The sequence below is a fragment of the Gnatocerus cornutus genome, unplaced genomic scaffold (genome assembly GCF_029298725.1).
Source record: "Gnatocerus cornutus isolate USDA-ARS CGAHR unplaced genomic scaffold, icGnaCorn1.1 ctg00000163.1, whole genome shotgun sequence".
Lineage (NCBI taxonomy): Eukaryota > Metazoa > Arthropoda > Insecta > Coleoptera > Tenebrionidae > Gnatocerus > Gnatocerus cornutus.
Window position 1 is genome coordinate 75001 of NW_028275500.1, and position 14492 is coordinate 89492.

The 14492-nt window shown below is 40.2% G+C and overlaps 3 non-coding genes across 3 annotated transcripts in view; all 3 read right to left on the bottom strand.

The window, feature by feature from the left end:
- Positions 1–643, bottom strand: part of LOC148165867 (large subunit ribosomal RNA) — a 4039-nt gene extending 3396 nt beyond the window's left edge. Inside the window, exon 1 of the ribosomal RNA XR_015771112.1 lies at positions 1–643. This exon is cut by the window's left edge and continues 3396 nt beyond it. This is a non-coding gene — a ribosomal RNA (large subunit ribosomal RNA).
- Positions 644–1301: 658 nt separating this feature from the next.
- On the bottom strand, positions 1302–1458 carry LOC148165868 (5.8S ribosomal RNA). Its single transcript, XR_015771115.1, has one exon. It is a non-coding gene; the product is annotated as a 5.8S ribosomal RNA (ribosomal RNA).
- A 1616-nt stretch (positions 1459–3074) lies between these two features.
- LOC148165869 (small subunit ribosomal RNA) lies at positions 3075–4995 on the bottom strand. Its single transcript, XR_015771108.1, has one exon. It is a non-coding gene; the product is annotated as a small subunit ribosomal RNA (ribosomal RNA).
- Between the last annotated feature and the right edge of the window lie 9497 nt (positions 4996–14492).

Genomic DNA, 14492 nt, shown 5'->3' on the forward strand with positions numbered 1-14492 from the left:
CGAACCGTCCGAACGAGCTCCACCGCGGGCCTTAGACCGGCACTCAACGGATCGCGACGTCCTACAGGGGGAGAAGTGCACGCGTTCGACGGCAGATCGACAAAACGAAAGGTGCAAACGACGCGTACGCCATCTGTCACACGATCGTCCAGCGCCGCCATCGAGTCACGCTGAATCTCCCCTTTCGACCTTTCGGGTTTCTCAGGTTTACCCCTGAACGGTTTCACGTACTATTGAACTCTCTCTTCAAAGTTCTTTTCAACTTTCCCTCACGGTACTTGTTCGCTATCGGTCTCGTGGTCATATTTAGCCTTAGATGGAGTTTACCACCCACTTAGGGCTGCACTCTCAAGCAACCCGACTCTGAGGAGAGATCCTCCCGTTATCGGCAGCGGTCGCTACGGGCCTGGCACCCTCTATGGGCTGTGGCCCCGTTCAAGATGGACTTGGACGCGCCGCACGATCTCGGGATGACGGATCCTCCCTAACACCACATTTCCCGGCGTCCGGTTTCGGCCGCGGGATTCGGTGCTGGGCTTCTCCCTGTTCGCTCGCCGCTACTGAGGGAATCCTAGTTAGTTTCTTTTCCTCCGCTTAGTAATATGCTTAAATTCAGCGGGTAGTCTCACCTGCTCTGAGGTCGCATATGAAAAATAAAAATTTTTCATTCGGTCATTTCGACGATCACGACACGTCTCCCATTCCTTGCTATACGTGTTCGTCATTTTTCTTTTTAAAAAATGGCTAAGTTTACAGAAACGCTTACGATCTGACGTCTGTCGCGATTTGCATTACACGTCTCGGACACGACGACCGTCTATAACGTTCTCAACCTTAAAACGCCATTTTTTTTTTTAAATGACGACATGTTGAAGAAATAGGACGTGCTACGCCGAAAGACCAGCCAACAACTACAACAAGTAGTAGTTGGTCGCTTTCGCGTCTTAAGATGTCGCGCAAATTTACTCGCTGCACGAGAAACGCACACAAACACACGATTCTACGACACACCACGCAAGAACATGTGCCGACGTAAACACTTTCGTATTTATGATTCGCAAGGTGGACGTCCGACGGACTTTGTAAAAAAAAAATACAAAGCATACCCGTCCCGTCCTTTTTGACGAAAAAACACGCTCGAGTAAACGTCTCGGCACACGTTCGAGGCGTGCGTCGTTATATCGTGACGTAAGTGACGATCACGTACATTAATGAGTACCTATTCGACGCGTCGCAACACATCCAACACGCTCCGACGTTTTCGTCCGAAAACGAAAACCGAGCAGTCTTTGAAATTGACACGACCCTCAGCCAGGAGTGGTCCGGGAACATTATATCCGAGGACCGCAATGTGCGTTCGAAATGTCGATGTTCATGTGTCCTGCAGTTCACAAGTTGACGCGCAATTAGCTGCGTTCTTCATCGACCCACGAGCCAAGTGATCCACCGTTCAGGGTAATCTTTTTAAAATTTAAACGCTCGTTCCACAAGAACCCCGATCATGCCGATCGTCCAGCTGTCTATACACGTCTTGCAAAAATTTTTGCGTACGTGCGTACATCCGAAACGAAAATGATCTTCGTGGTTCCGAAACGTGCCACGTCTAAAATTTCGGTGTTGTGGTATGGATATTTATGATTCTCGCTCTTAATTGTCTTTCGTCCGTACTTTCTCGTCTGAAAGGGAACGCGATCGTCGGTCTCAGTTTTACGCGTACGAAAAAATTAAAAAAAATATTAACCCAAACACAAATTTGTATCCGCGCACCGAAAAAGAAGCACTTTTCTTTTTCACGCGGTCTCCGCTTTTACACGCAAAGTACGAGCATGTATGTGTGAAGATGGGACATGTTCGATACGATTTTAATTAGGAATTTGCCAATTTCCTTTTTCTCAGCAATAATTTTAATAAATAATGCTGCTTTCTCTCATAAACTACATTTTCGGTAGTTTTCCTTTATTGTGTCTTTCATTTAGTGTGCGTGTGTCAAGCACTTTAAAAAGTGTGACGAAGAGACGGTTTTTGATCGATCGGAATCAACACATCATTACATCATCGTACTCGTTATGAAAAAGCGAATTAGTATCCGCCGTAAGCGAAAAGAGATTTTCGCGGGCGGTCTTTGTGTTCGTGTTTCAATTTTCTTTCTATATTTTTTCGTCGCCAAACCGAAGACAGATCGTGAATTTTGACGAAAAAATCTATAGACGTGCCAGACTGAGCGTCTAACATAAAATCCTCAAGTTTACCGTTCTATATCGTGACTTAATGACGATTGACGGTGTATATAATTTTGAAATGGTGCAGTCGTACGCTCCGTAAAGAGAATTTTACCGTTTCTAACGAAATCACTTTACCACATCTACCAAAAACATTAAAAAAGCAAGGTGTGATGTGTGTGTGATCGCTCGTTTAACGGCGCTTTCAAAAAACTCTTTGAAGCGTCTAACGACGAACATCATTCACGCGAATCGTAAAATCGGGAGCGTTTCTCGCCGGTCCCGTAGCCGGGCGTAAATCATTTAAAACCCACGGAGTCGTAACCTAATTCGACACCTGCGATTTTCTTCTTTCTCGACTACTCTGCTACATCCTCTCCGTGTGTCCGAAAAAAGAGGACTTCTAACGTCTTTCGACTTTCGCGGTGGAGTTCACAACTTTCCGCGATCCGGTCGAAAAACCGAAAGCGTCCCTCCTTTTTTCCATCATTGGAAAAGATCGAGAGATAGTACAAAAAAAATCAAAAAATCTAGGTACCCGAAGAAACAGCCGTATGCCCGAGCGAATTCGGTTTTTCTCGTTCAAAAAAGGTGAAAAACTCGATCGCAAGGACCGGCGCTGCGGGCCAGCGTAACGCTATTGTTTTTCCGAATATGTACGATTCGTAGTTCAAAACGTCGTACACACGGTGTTTCAAAAAGAAACAAGCAACGGCACGACAAAAGATCGTGCCGTCGACTCCATGTCATCGACGACGGTGTTGTAAAAACATAAAGTGTACATCGACACGATCAAATAAAAATGCATAATAATAAATTATACATATGTCAAAATTCGTGTGTACGAGGACACGTTAATGATCCTTCCGCAGGTTCACCTACGGAAACCTTGTTACGACTTTTACTTCCTCTAAATGATCAAGTTTGGTCATCTTCCCAGCGACATCGACGACGTCGAAACGCCATCGCGTACCGGTCCGAAGACCTCACTAAATCATTCAATCGGTAGTAGCGACGGGCGGTGTGTACAAAGGGCAGGGACGTAATCAACGCGAGCTTATGACTCACGCTTACTGGGAATTCCTCGTTCATGGGGAACAATTGCAAGCCCCAATCCCTAGCACGAAGGAGGTTCAGCGGGTTACCCGGACCGCTCGGTCAGGGAGGACACGCTGATTCCTTCAGTGTAGCGCGCGTGCGGCCCAGAACATCTAAGGGCATCACAGACCTGTTATTGCTCAATCTCGTGCGGCTAGAAGCCGCCTGTCCCTCTAAGAAGAATTGTTTGTACGCCGACAGTAAAAACCGCGCACGACCACCGGGCGAACCCAGGATCGACGGGCCTTTGGGATGTCGAAATACGCCTATTTAGCAGGCTAGAGTCTCGTTCGTTATCGGAATTAACCAGACAAATCGCTCCACCAACTAAGAACGGCCATGCACCACCACCCACCGAATCAAGAAAGAGCTCTCAATCTGTCAATCCTTCCGGTGTCCGGGCCTGGTGAGGTTTCCCGTGTTGAGTCAAATTAAGCCGCAGGCTCCACTCCTGGTGGTGCCCTTCCGTCAATTCCTTTAAGTTTCAGCTTTGCAACCATACTTCCCCCGGAACCCAAAAGCTTTGGTTTCCCGGAAGCTGCCCGCCGAGTCATCGGAAGAACGTCGGCGGATCGCTAGCTGGCATCGTTTATGGTTAGAACTAGGGCGGTATCTGATCGCCTTCGAACCTCTAACTTTCGTTCTTGATCAATGAAAGCGTTTTTGGCAAATGCTTTCGCTTCTGTCCGTCTTGCGACGATCCAAGAATTTCACCTCTAACGTCGCAATACGAATGCCCCCATCCGTTCCTATTAATCATTACCTCGGGGTTCCGAAAACCAACAAAATAGAACCGAGGTCCTATTCCATTATTCCATGCACACAGTATTCAGGCGAAGTTTTAGCCTGCTTTAAGCACTCTAATTTGTTCAAAGTAAACGTGCCGGCCCACCTCGACACTCAATGAAGAGCACCGCGGCGGGATTGAGTTGGGCCGCCCTCTCGAGCTAAGCCCACCGGCAGGACGTCCCGCGGCACGCCAGTTGACACCGCGAACGATGAACCGGCGGCGCGGGACACAGATTCGACTACGAGCTTTTTAACCGCAACAACTTTAATATACGCTATTGGAGCTGGAATTACCGCGGCTGCTGGCACCAGACTTGCCCTCCAATTGATCCTCGTTAAAGGGTTTAGAGTGTACTCATTCCGATTACGGGGCCTCGGATGAGTCCCGTATCGTTATTTTTCGTCACTACCTCCCCGTGCCGGGAGTGGGTAATTTGCGCGCCTGCTGCCTTCCTTGGATGTGGTAGCCGTTTCTCAGGCTCCCTCTCCGGAATCGAACCCTGATTCCCCGTTACCCGTTACAACCATGGTAGGCGCAGAACCTACCATCGACAGTTGATAAGGCAGACATTTGAAAGATGCGTCGCCGGTGCGAGACCGTGCGATCAGCGTAAAGTTATTCAGAGTCACCAAGTTGTACGATGACGGAGACCGCCACCGATTGGTTTTGATCTAATAAAAGCGCTCCTTCCGTTTCCGGTTGGAGCTCTGTTTGCATGTATTAGCTCTAGAATTACCACAGTTATCCAAGTAAATGTGGGTACGATCTAAGGAACCATAACTGATTTAATGAGCCTTTCGCGGTTTCACCTTAATTTGGCTTGTACTGAGACATGCATGGCTTAATCTTTGAGACAAGCATATGACTACTGGCAGGATCAACCAGGGAACTGCGTTCTTGTTTTAAAATAAGAGAGTTTTAGTCTTTCTTTCCTTCTAGTCATATAAGCTACAATAATCGTAGAATTTCGGAAAGACACCTGCTGCTCTTATAAAAAACTGAACACTTTCCTATTATTGTTTTGAAGAAAGTGTGCGTGTCTGCGAAACGAAAACCTCGTAAGAAGAGACGTAACGCCACGCGATCTTTCTGGATGGAAAATTTTTCGACATTTTTTTCACATCATCCTTGATTGAATCTCCTGCAACAATTTTATTCTTATTCATCCGTTCTAAGTTGTCGTCGTCGTCGAAATAAATAATTTGTACACACTTCGGGGTACACGTTTGTCAAAATTCATGAAATGCAACGTAACATTTTTACTTTAATAAATTTTTACAGTGCATTCAGATCGACTAAACGAACAACGACGGATGAATTGATTTATGGATTTTTATTTGTTGCGACTCATCGGAGGAGAGAGTGAAGAAAAAATAATCCAATATCATGGTTACGGAATAATTTTCTATGACTTTTTCATCCTTGTTTGAATCTTGCAACAATTAATTTTATTCATCCGTTCTAAGTTGTCGTCGTCGTCGAAATAAATAATTTGTACACATTTCGGTACACGTTTGTCAAAATTCATGAAATGCAAACGTAACATTTTACTTTAATAAATTTTTACAGTGCATTCAGATCGACTAAACGAACAACGACGGATGGATTACTTATTTTTGTTGCGACTCATCGGACGAAAAGTAGAAACATAATCCTCCATTGTAATATAGTTTTTACGGAAAATTTTTCTTTTATTTTATATCCTTGATTGAATGCTGCATTTTATCCGTCTTTTTTTCGTCAAAAACAGAGATCAATGCGATTCATCGGACGAAGAAATAATTTCCCAGTTCAAAATTTAGAGATTTTTGGGCACATCGACTTGAAATTTTATCGTAAAGAAAAAATATCGTCGTCGACAAGCAAAAGTTCAAACATTCTCCATACTCTTCGCTAGATTGAAAGCGACGGTTTATTGTGAGATTTCTCTTTAGAAATATTCACACGTTACGAGTTTATGAAATTTTATTTATTTCAAAATTCTCGCTCGGACTTTAGTGAGTTGACGCATTTGTTAATTTTTGGTCGTTCTGACACGAACACATAAAATCTTTGATTGCATTTGGACCGCTAACATAGAAACGCTCGCCGCATCCGCAATCTCGCTGTGCATGGTCAATGGCAAGATTTGTCATCCCTCAAACGATGGTGGGTCCACAGGGTACACATTCCGGCCATCGTCCCAACTACGGGTAAGTCGCGGTGTACGAGAGGTAACAAGATAATCGGACGCACATAAAATCACATTTCGATCGTACGCTTTTGTCCGCTGCTACATACCACCACTACTATCCCTATATATGCCAGCGCGGCAGCGTTCAGCTCTGAATCACTCGATGCGCGAAACGGTCGAAATCCCATAGCGCGCCGGCCGCTCGCTATGGGCGAGGGGTCGGGTAAATCGGTCTGATCGCTCGGTGCAAAAGTCCGTTTGGGTACTTAGAGACGGAATTTTAAAATTCTGATTTCGCAGATCAATTTCAAGGGTCATTAGGACTCGAATGCCGTTAACGGTGTTTTGAAAAAAATATTTTTTACGTTTTTACGGCATTTCGACCGAACACCTCAGTTCCGACTTCGGACTTAGAATAATTTTCATCAAAATTTCGAACGCCTCAGTTTCCAGAGGGTTTTAGATCCCGTTTAGTTAGGGGTTTGAAATTATCACAGCCACCCTTGTTTGGTGTTAGTTCGACCGTAACTTTTGTTCGTTTGCATTTAATTTCGATTTTTCTGGGACTTTTGGTCAATGTAAATTTATCAACCGCTACACTTCCGACTTCGGACTTAGACGAATGAGCGCCGAACGCTACAGTTTCGACTTCGGACTTAGAAAAATTTCGCTCGACCGCCACAGTTTCGAATTGGACTTAGAAAAATTTCGGTCGAACGCCTCAGTTTCGAATCGGACTTAGAAAAATTTTGGTCGACCGCTACAGTTTCGACTTCGGACTTAGAAAAATTTCGTTCGAACGCTACAGTTTCGACTTCGGACTTGGAAAAATTTCGCTCGACCGCCACAGTTCCAACATGAGACTTAGAAAAATTTTTATCAAAAATTCGAACACCTCAGTTTCGACTACGGACTTAGAAAAATTTCGCTCGACCGCCACAGTTCCTATTTCGGACTTAGAAAAATTTTCATCAAAATTTCGAACGCCTCAGTTTCCAGAGGGTTTTAGATCCCGTTTAATTAGAAGCTTGAAATTATAAAATCTACCTTCTATCGATGTTAGTTCGACCCAAACATTTGTTCGTTTGCATTTAATTTCGATTTTTCTCGTACTTTTGGTCAATGTAAATTTGTCAACCGCTACACTTCCGACTTCGGACTTAGACGAATGAGCGCCGAACGCTACAGTTTCGACTTCGGACTTAGAAAAATTTCGTTCGAACGCTACAGTTTCGACTTCGGACTTGGAAAAATTTCGCTCGACCGCCACAGTTCCAACATGAGACTTAGAAAAATTTTTATCAAAAATTCGAACACCTCAGTTTCGACTACGGACTTAGAAAAATTTCGCTCGACCGCCACAGTTCCTATTTCGGACTTAGAAAAATTTTCATCAAAATTTCGAACGCCTCAGTTTCCAGAGGGTTTTAGATCCCGTTTAATTAGGAGCTTGAAATTATAAAATCTACCTTCTATCGATGCTAGTTCGACCCAAACATTTGTTCGTTTGGATTTAATTTCGATTTTTCTCGGACTTTTGGTCAATGTAAATTTGTCAACCGCTACACTTCCGAGTTCGGACTTAGACGAATGAGCGCCGAACGCTACAGTTTCGACTTCGGACTTAGAAAAATTTTGTTCGAACGCTACAGTTTCGAATTGGACTTGGAAAAATTTCGGTCGAACGCCTCAGTTTCGAATCGGACTTAGAAAAATTTTGGTCGACCGCTACAGTTTCGACTTCGGACTTGGAAAAATTTCGATCGAACGCCACAGTTCCGACTTTTTTTCGAAACTGTAGCGTTCAGTCAAATTGCCGTAAAAACGTAAAAAACTTTTTTTACAAAACATGGTCGACAGCATTCGAGTCCTAATAATCCTTGAAATTGATCTGCGAAATCAGAATTTTAAAATTCCGTCTCTAAGTACCCAAACGGACTTTTGCACCGAGCGATCAGACCGTTTTACTCTACCCCTCGCCCATAGCGAGCGGCCGGCGCACTATGGGATTTCGATCGTTTCACGCATCGAGCGATTCAGAGCTGATCGCTGCCGCGGTGGCATATATAGGGAGTAGTGATGGTAAGTGGCAGCGATGACGGACAAGTACGCACGATGAATGGATTGACATGAAATCAAATGTGCGCGTCCGTACGATCTGTTACCTCTCGTACATCGCGACCCCGTTTAATGATATTATGCTAAATTAAAAATAAAAATACATCGATGAAATAAAAAGTGGTAAGTCTCTAGAAAGACAATATACCGCTGTGAATAAAAATTTCTCGATGAATAGCGAAATGTGAATTAGTCCGCCTGTAACGTGCATTTTGCGAACGAATTAGCTAATTCACCGCTAGTTAAAAAACGTGACCACCCAGTGCTCTTATCCAAAGTCGTCTGCAAATGAGATGAAATTAATAATCTTGACTCTAATGCAGACGACAAATTGAATTGAATAATTTACTTGAATAATGTGACGGATCTATAAAATAAAACACAAAGCCCGAAACACCAAGCAGTAAAAATCTCGATTATTGTTCCGCCCGTTGAAAAACAAAAGATCCGTCACATGGTAAGCAGAACTGGTGAAAATTGTGAAAGACTTGTTTCTCCTCCGATAACAAGCTTGAATTAAATATGATCGAGTGAATGATATTGGAAACCAAAGAACGAAACTGAGGAGAAGCAAATGTTCAGTAATATATTATGAATAATTATAATATTAATATAAATAATAATATTATATTAAAAATGGGAATTGTATGTGGTTGATGGAAAAAGTTTTTTTTTCTGTTGACCGCTACAGTTCCCAATTTGGACTTAAAAAAAAAAAAAAAAAAAAAAAAAAAAATTGTGTATACGGAAGGTAAAAAGCAAAAAATAAAATATTTTATTATTTTTTTTACTTTTTTTACGGGTCCCTACCGCTACAGTTCCCACTGAATGTGTCCTTTTCGCGCTAAGTCCATGCAGTCGCTACAGTTCCGAAACTGGACTTGTAAAAATTTCGACATTTTTGAACGCATCAGTTCCGAACGAGGTTTCAAAACTGTAGCGTTCGGTGTAAACGTATCAGTTCCGAATGAGTTTTCGCAACTGTGGCGTTTCATTTTTGTGCTTTCATGGTTGCATAAACAATCGCCAGTGTGAACGCTTCAGTTCCGAATGAGTTTTCGAAACTGTAGCGTTTCATATTTGTGCTTTCATGGTTGCATAAGCAATCGCCAGTGTGAACGCTTCAGTTCCGAATAGATTTTCGAAACTGTAGCGTTCAATGTGAACGCTTCAGTTCCGACTTTGGACTTAGAATAATTTTCATCAAAATTCGAACGCCACAGTTTCGAAAGGGTTTTAGATCCCGTTCAGTTAGGGACTTAAAATTATGACATCCACTTTCGATTAATGTTAGTTCGGTCCGAACTTTTGTTCATTTTCATTTAATTTCAATTTTTCTCGGACTTTTGGTCTTTGTTAATTTTGTCCTTTCGAAACTGTAACGTTCAATGTGAACGCTTCAGTTCCGAATAAATTCTCGAAACTGTAACGTTCAAAGTGAACGCCTCAGTTCCGAATAGATTCTCGAAACTGTAGCGTTCAATGTGAACGCTTCAGTTCCGAATAGATTCTCGAAACTGTAGCGTTCAATGTGAACGCTTCAGTTCCGAATAGATTCTCGAAACTGTAGCGTTCAATGTGAACGCTTCAGTTCCGACTTTGGACTTGGAATAATTTTCATCAAAATTCGAACGCCACAGTTTCGAAAGGGTTTTAGATCCCGTTTAGTTAGGGACTTAAAATTATGACATCCACTTTCGATTAATGTTAGTTCGGTCCGAACTTTTGTTCGTTTTCATTTAATTTCGATTTTTCTCGGACATTTAGACTATGCGAATTTTAGATTTTTCAAGCTGTAGCGTTTGGCGAGAACGCCGCAGTTACGGACAGGTTTTGTGTCAGACTTTCAATAATCTGAAAAAACTCCGAAAAAAAGAAAATAATTAGTGTTTTCATGGTTGCATAACAATTTAAAATTCATGCACAAAAATAATCCATCTATATTTCCGTTATTCAAGAATGCAAAGGAAAGACGAAAGTTCGGCAACAATTAGTTTAAGCGGTTGCATAACCATTCAAACGTTATGCTTAAACACAATCCATTTACGATATATAATAAAAATAAAGCTTTATTATCAACTTTGAAGTCCATTCTATTGCTGATCTTTAGACCTATAGATTAGGTCAAGATGTCAAATGTCAAAAAACAACTACAGGTTCCTGTATTTGTAGCAATGCTGGCGCCATCTGTAGAACAGTTACCTAAACTTGAAAGTCAAAAAAATTACAGCTTTCTGTAACTATTAATGTTGGTATCGCCACCTGTTAGTCGAAAACATAATTTAGTGGCGCCATCTATATGACAGGTCTGGAACTTCACAAATGTCAAAAATTACTGGTTTTTACTTTATTTACATATTTTTTTTGAAATTTGGCGCCCATTTTGACCCAAAAGTGGCGCCATCTATGTGTCAGGTCTGGAACTTCATAAATGTCAAAAATTACAAGATTCTGGGTTCATTTACGTATTTTTCTTGAATTTTAAGCATAATTTGACCTGACCTGACCCTAAAATGGCGTCATCTATGTGTCAGGTCTGGAACTTCAGAAATGTCAAAAATTACTGTTTTTTCCTTTATTTTACATATTGTTTTTGAATTTCGGCGCCTATTTTGACTCAAAAATGGCGCCATCTAAATGACAGGTCTGGAACTTCAGAAATGTCAAAAATTACAAGATTCTGGGAAGATTCTGGGTTAATTTACGTATTTTTCTTGAATTTTAAGCATAATTTGACCTGACCTGACCCTAAAATGGCGTCATCTATGTGTCAGGTCTGGAACTTCAGAAATGTCAAAAATTACTGTTTTTTCCTTTATTTTACATATTGTTTTTGAATTTCGGCGCCTATTTTGACTCAAAAATGGCGCCATCTAAATGACAGGTCTGGAACTTCAGAAATGTCAAAAATTACAAGATTCTGGGAAGATTCTGGGTTAATTTACGTATTTTTCTTGAATTTTAAGCATAATTTGACCTGACCTGACCCTAAAATGGCGCCATCTATGTGTCAGGTCTGGAACTTCAGAAATGTCAAAAATTACTGTTTTTTCCTTTATTTTACATATTGTTTTTGAATTTTGGCGCCTATTTTGACTCAAAAATGGCGCCATCTATATGACAGGTCTGGAACTTCAGAAATGTCAAAAATTACAAGATTCTGGGTTAATTTACGTATTTTTTTTGAATGTTAAGCATAATTTGACCTGACCTGACCCTAAAATGGCGCCATCTATGTGTCAGGTCTGGAACTTCATAAATGTCAAAAATTACTGTTTTTCCTTTATTTTACATATTGTTTTTGAATTTTGGCGCCTATTTTAACTCAAAAATGGCGCCATCTATATGACAGGTCTGGAACTTCAGAAATGTCAAAAATTACAAGATTCTGTGTTAATTTACGTATTTTTCTTGAATTTTAAGCATAATTTGACCTAACTGACCCTAAAATGGCGCCATCTATGTGTCAGGTCTGGAACTTCATAAATGTCAAAAATTACTGTTTTTCCTTTATTTTACATATTGTTTTTGAATTTTGGCGCCTATTTTGACTCAAAAATGGCGCCATCTATGTGACAGGTCTGGAACTTCACAAATGTCAAAAATTACTGTTTTTTCCTATATTTTACATATTGTTTTTGAATTTTGGCGCCTATTTTAACTCAAAAATGGCGCCATCTATGTGACAGGTCTGGAACTTCAGAAATGTCAAAAATTACAAGATTCTGGGAAGATTCTGGGTTAATTTACGTATTTTTCTTGAATTTTAAGCATAATTTGACCTGACCTGACCCTAAAATGGCGCCATCTATGTGTCAGGTCTGGAACTTCAGAAATGTCAAAAATTACTGTTTTTTCCTTTATTTTACATATTGTTTTTGAATTTTGGCGCCTATTTTGACTCAAAAATGGCGCCATCTATATGACAGGTCTGGAACTTCAGAAATGTCAAAAATTACAAGATTCTGGGTTAATTTACGTATTTTTTTTGAATGTTAAGCATAATTTGACCTGACCTGACCCTAAAATGGCGCCATCTATGTGTCAGGTCTGGAACTTCAGAAATGTCAAAAATTACTGTTTTTTCCTTTATTTTACATATTGTTTTTGAATTTTGGCGCCTATTTTGACTCAAAAATGGCGCCATCTATGTGACAGGTCTGGAACTTCACAAATGTCAAAAATTACAAGATTCTGGGAAGATTCTGGGTTAATTTACGTATTTTTCTTGAATTTTAAGCATAATTTGACCTGACCTGACCCTAAAATGGCGCCATCTATGTGTCAGGTCTGGAACTTCAGAAATGTCAAAAATTACTGTTTTTTCCTTTATTTTACATATTGTTTTTGAATTTTGGCGCCTATTTTGACTCAAAAATGGCGCCATCTATATGACAGGTCTGGAACTTCAGAAATGTCAAAAATTACAAGATTCTGGGTTAATTTACGTATTTTTTTTGAATGTTAAGCATAATTTGACCTGACCTGACCCTAAAATGGCGCCATCTATGTGTCAGGTCTGGAACTTCAGAAATGTCAAAAATTACTGTTTTTTCCTTTATTTTACATATTGTTTTTGAATTTTGGCGCCTATTTTGACTCAAAAATGGCGCCATCTATGTGACAGGTCTGGAACTTCACAAATGTCAAAAATTACTGTTTTTTCCTATATTTTACATATTGTTTTTGAATTTTGGCGCCTATTTTAACTCAAAAATGGCGCCATCTATATGACAGGTCTGGAACTTCAGAAATGTCAAAAATTACAAGATTCTGGGTTAATTTACGTATTTTTCTTGAATTTTAAGCATAATTTGACCTGACCTGACCCTAAAATGGCGTCATCTATGTGTCAGGTCTGGAACTTCAGAAATGTCAAAAATTACTGTTTTTTCCTTTATTTTACATATTGTTTTTGAATTTCGGCGCCTATTTTGACTCAAAAATGGCGCCATCTAAATGACAGGTCTGGAACTTCAGAAATGTCAAAAATTACAAGATTCTGGGAAGATTCTGGGTTAATTTACGTATTTTTCTTGAATTTTAAGCATAATTTGACCTGACCTGACCCTAAAATGGCGCCATCTATGTGTCAGGTCTGGAACTTCAGAAATGTCAAAAATTACTGTTTTTTCCTTTATTTTACATATTGTTTTTGAATTTTGGCGCCTATTTTGACTCAAAAATGGCGCCATCTATATGACAGGTCTGGAACTTCAGAAATGTCAAAAATTACAAGATTCTGGGTTAATTTACGTATTTTTTTTGAATGTTAAGCATAATTTGACCTGACCTGACCCTAAAATGGCGCCATCTATGTGTCAGGTCTGGAACTTCATAAATGTCAAAAATTACTGTTTTTTCCTTTATTTTACATATTGTTTTTGAATTTTGGCGCCTATTTTGACTCAAAAATGGCGCCATCTATATGACAGGTCTGGAACTTCAGAAATGTCAAAAATTACAAGATTCTGGGTTAATTTACGTATTTTTCTTGAATTTTAAGCATAATTTGACCTAACTGACCCTAAAATGGCGCCATCTATGTGTCAGGTCTGGAACTTCATAAATGTCAAAAATTACTGTTTTTCCTTTATTTTACATATTGTTTTTGAATTTTGGCGCCTATTTTGACTCAAAAATGGCGCCATCTATGTGACAGGTCTGGAACTTCACAAATGTCAAAAATTACTGTTTTTTCCTATATTTTACATATTGTTTTTGAATTTTGGCGCCTATTTTAACTCAAAAATGGCGCCATCTATGTGACAGGTCTGGAACTTCAGAAATGTCAAAAATTACAAGATTCTGGGAAGATTCTGGGTTAATTTACGTATTTTTCTTGAATTTTAAGCATAATTTGACCTGACCTGACCCTAAAATGGCGCCATCTATGTGTCAGGTCTGGAACTTCAGAAATGTCAAAAATTACTGTTTTTTCCTTTATTTTACATATTGTTTTTGAATTTTGGCGCCTATTTTGACTCAAAAATGGCGCCATCTATATGACAGGTCTGGAACTTCACAAATGTCAAAAATTACAAGATTCTGGGTTAATTTACGTATTTTTCTTGAATTTTAAGCATAATTTGAC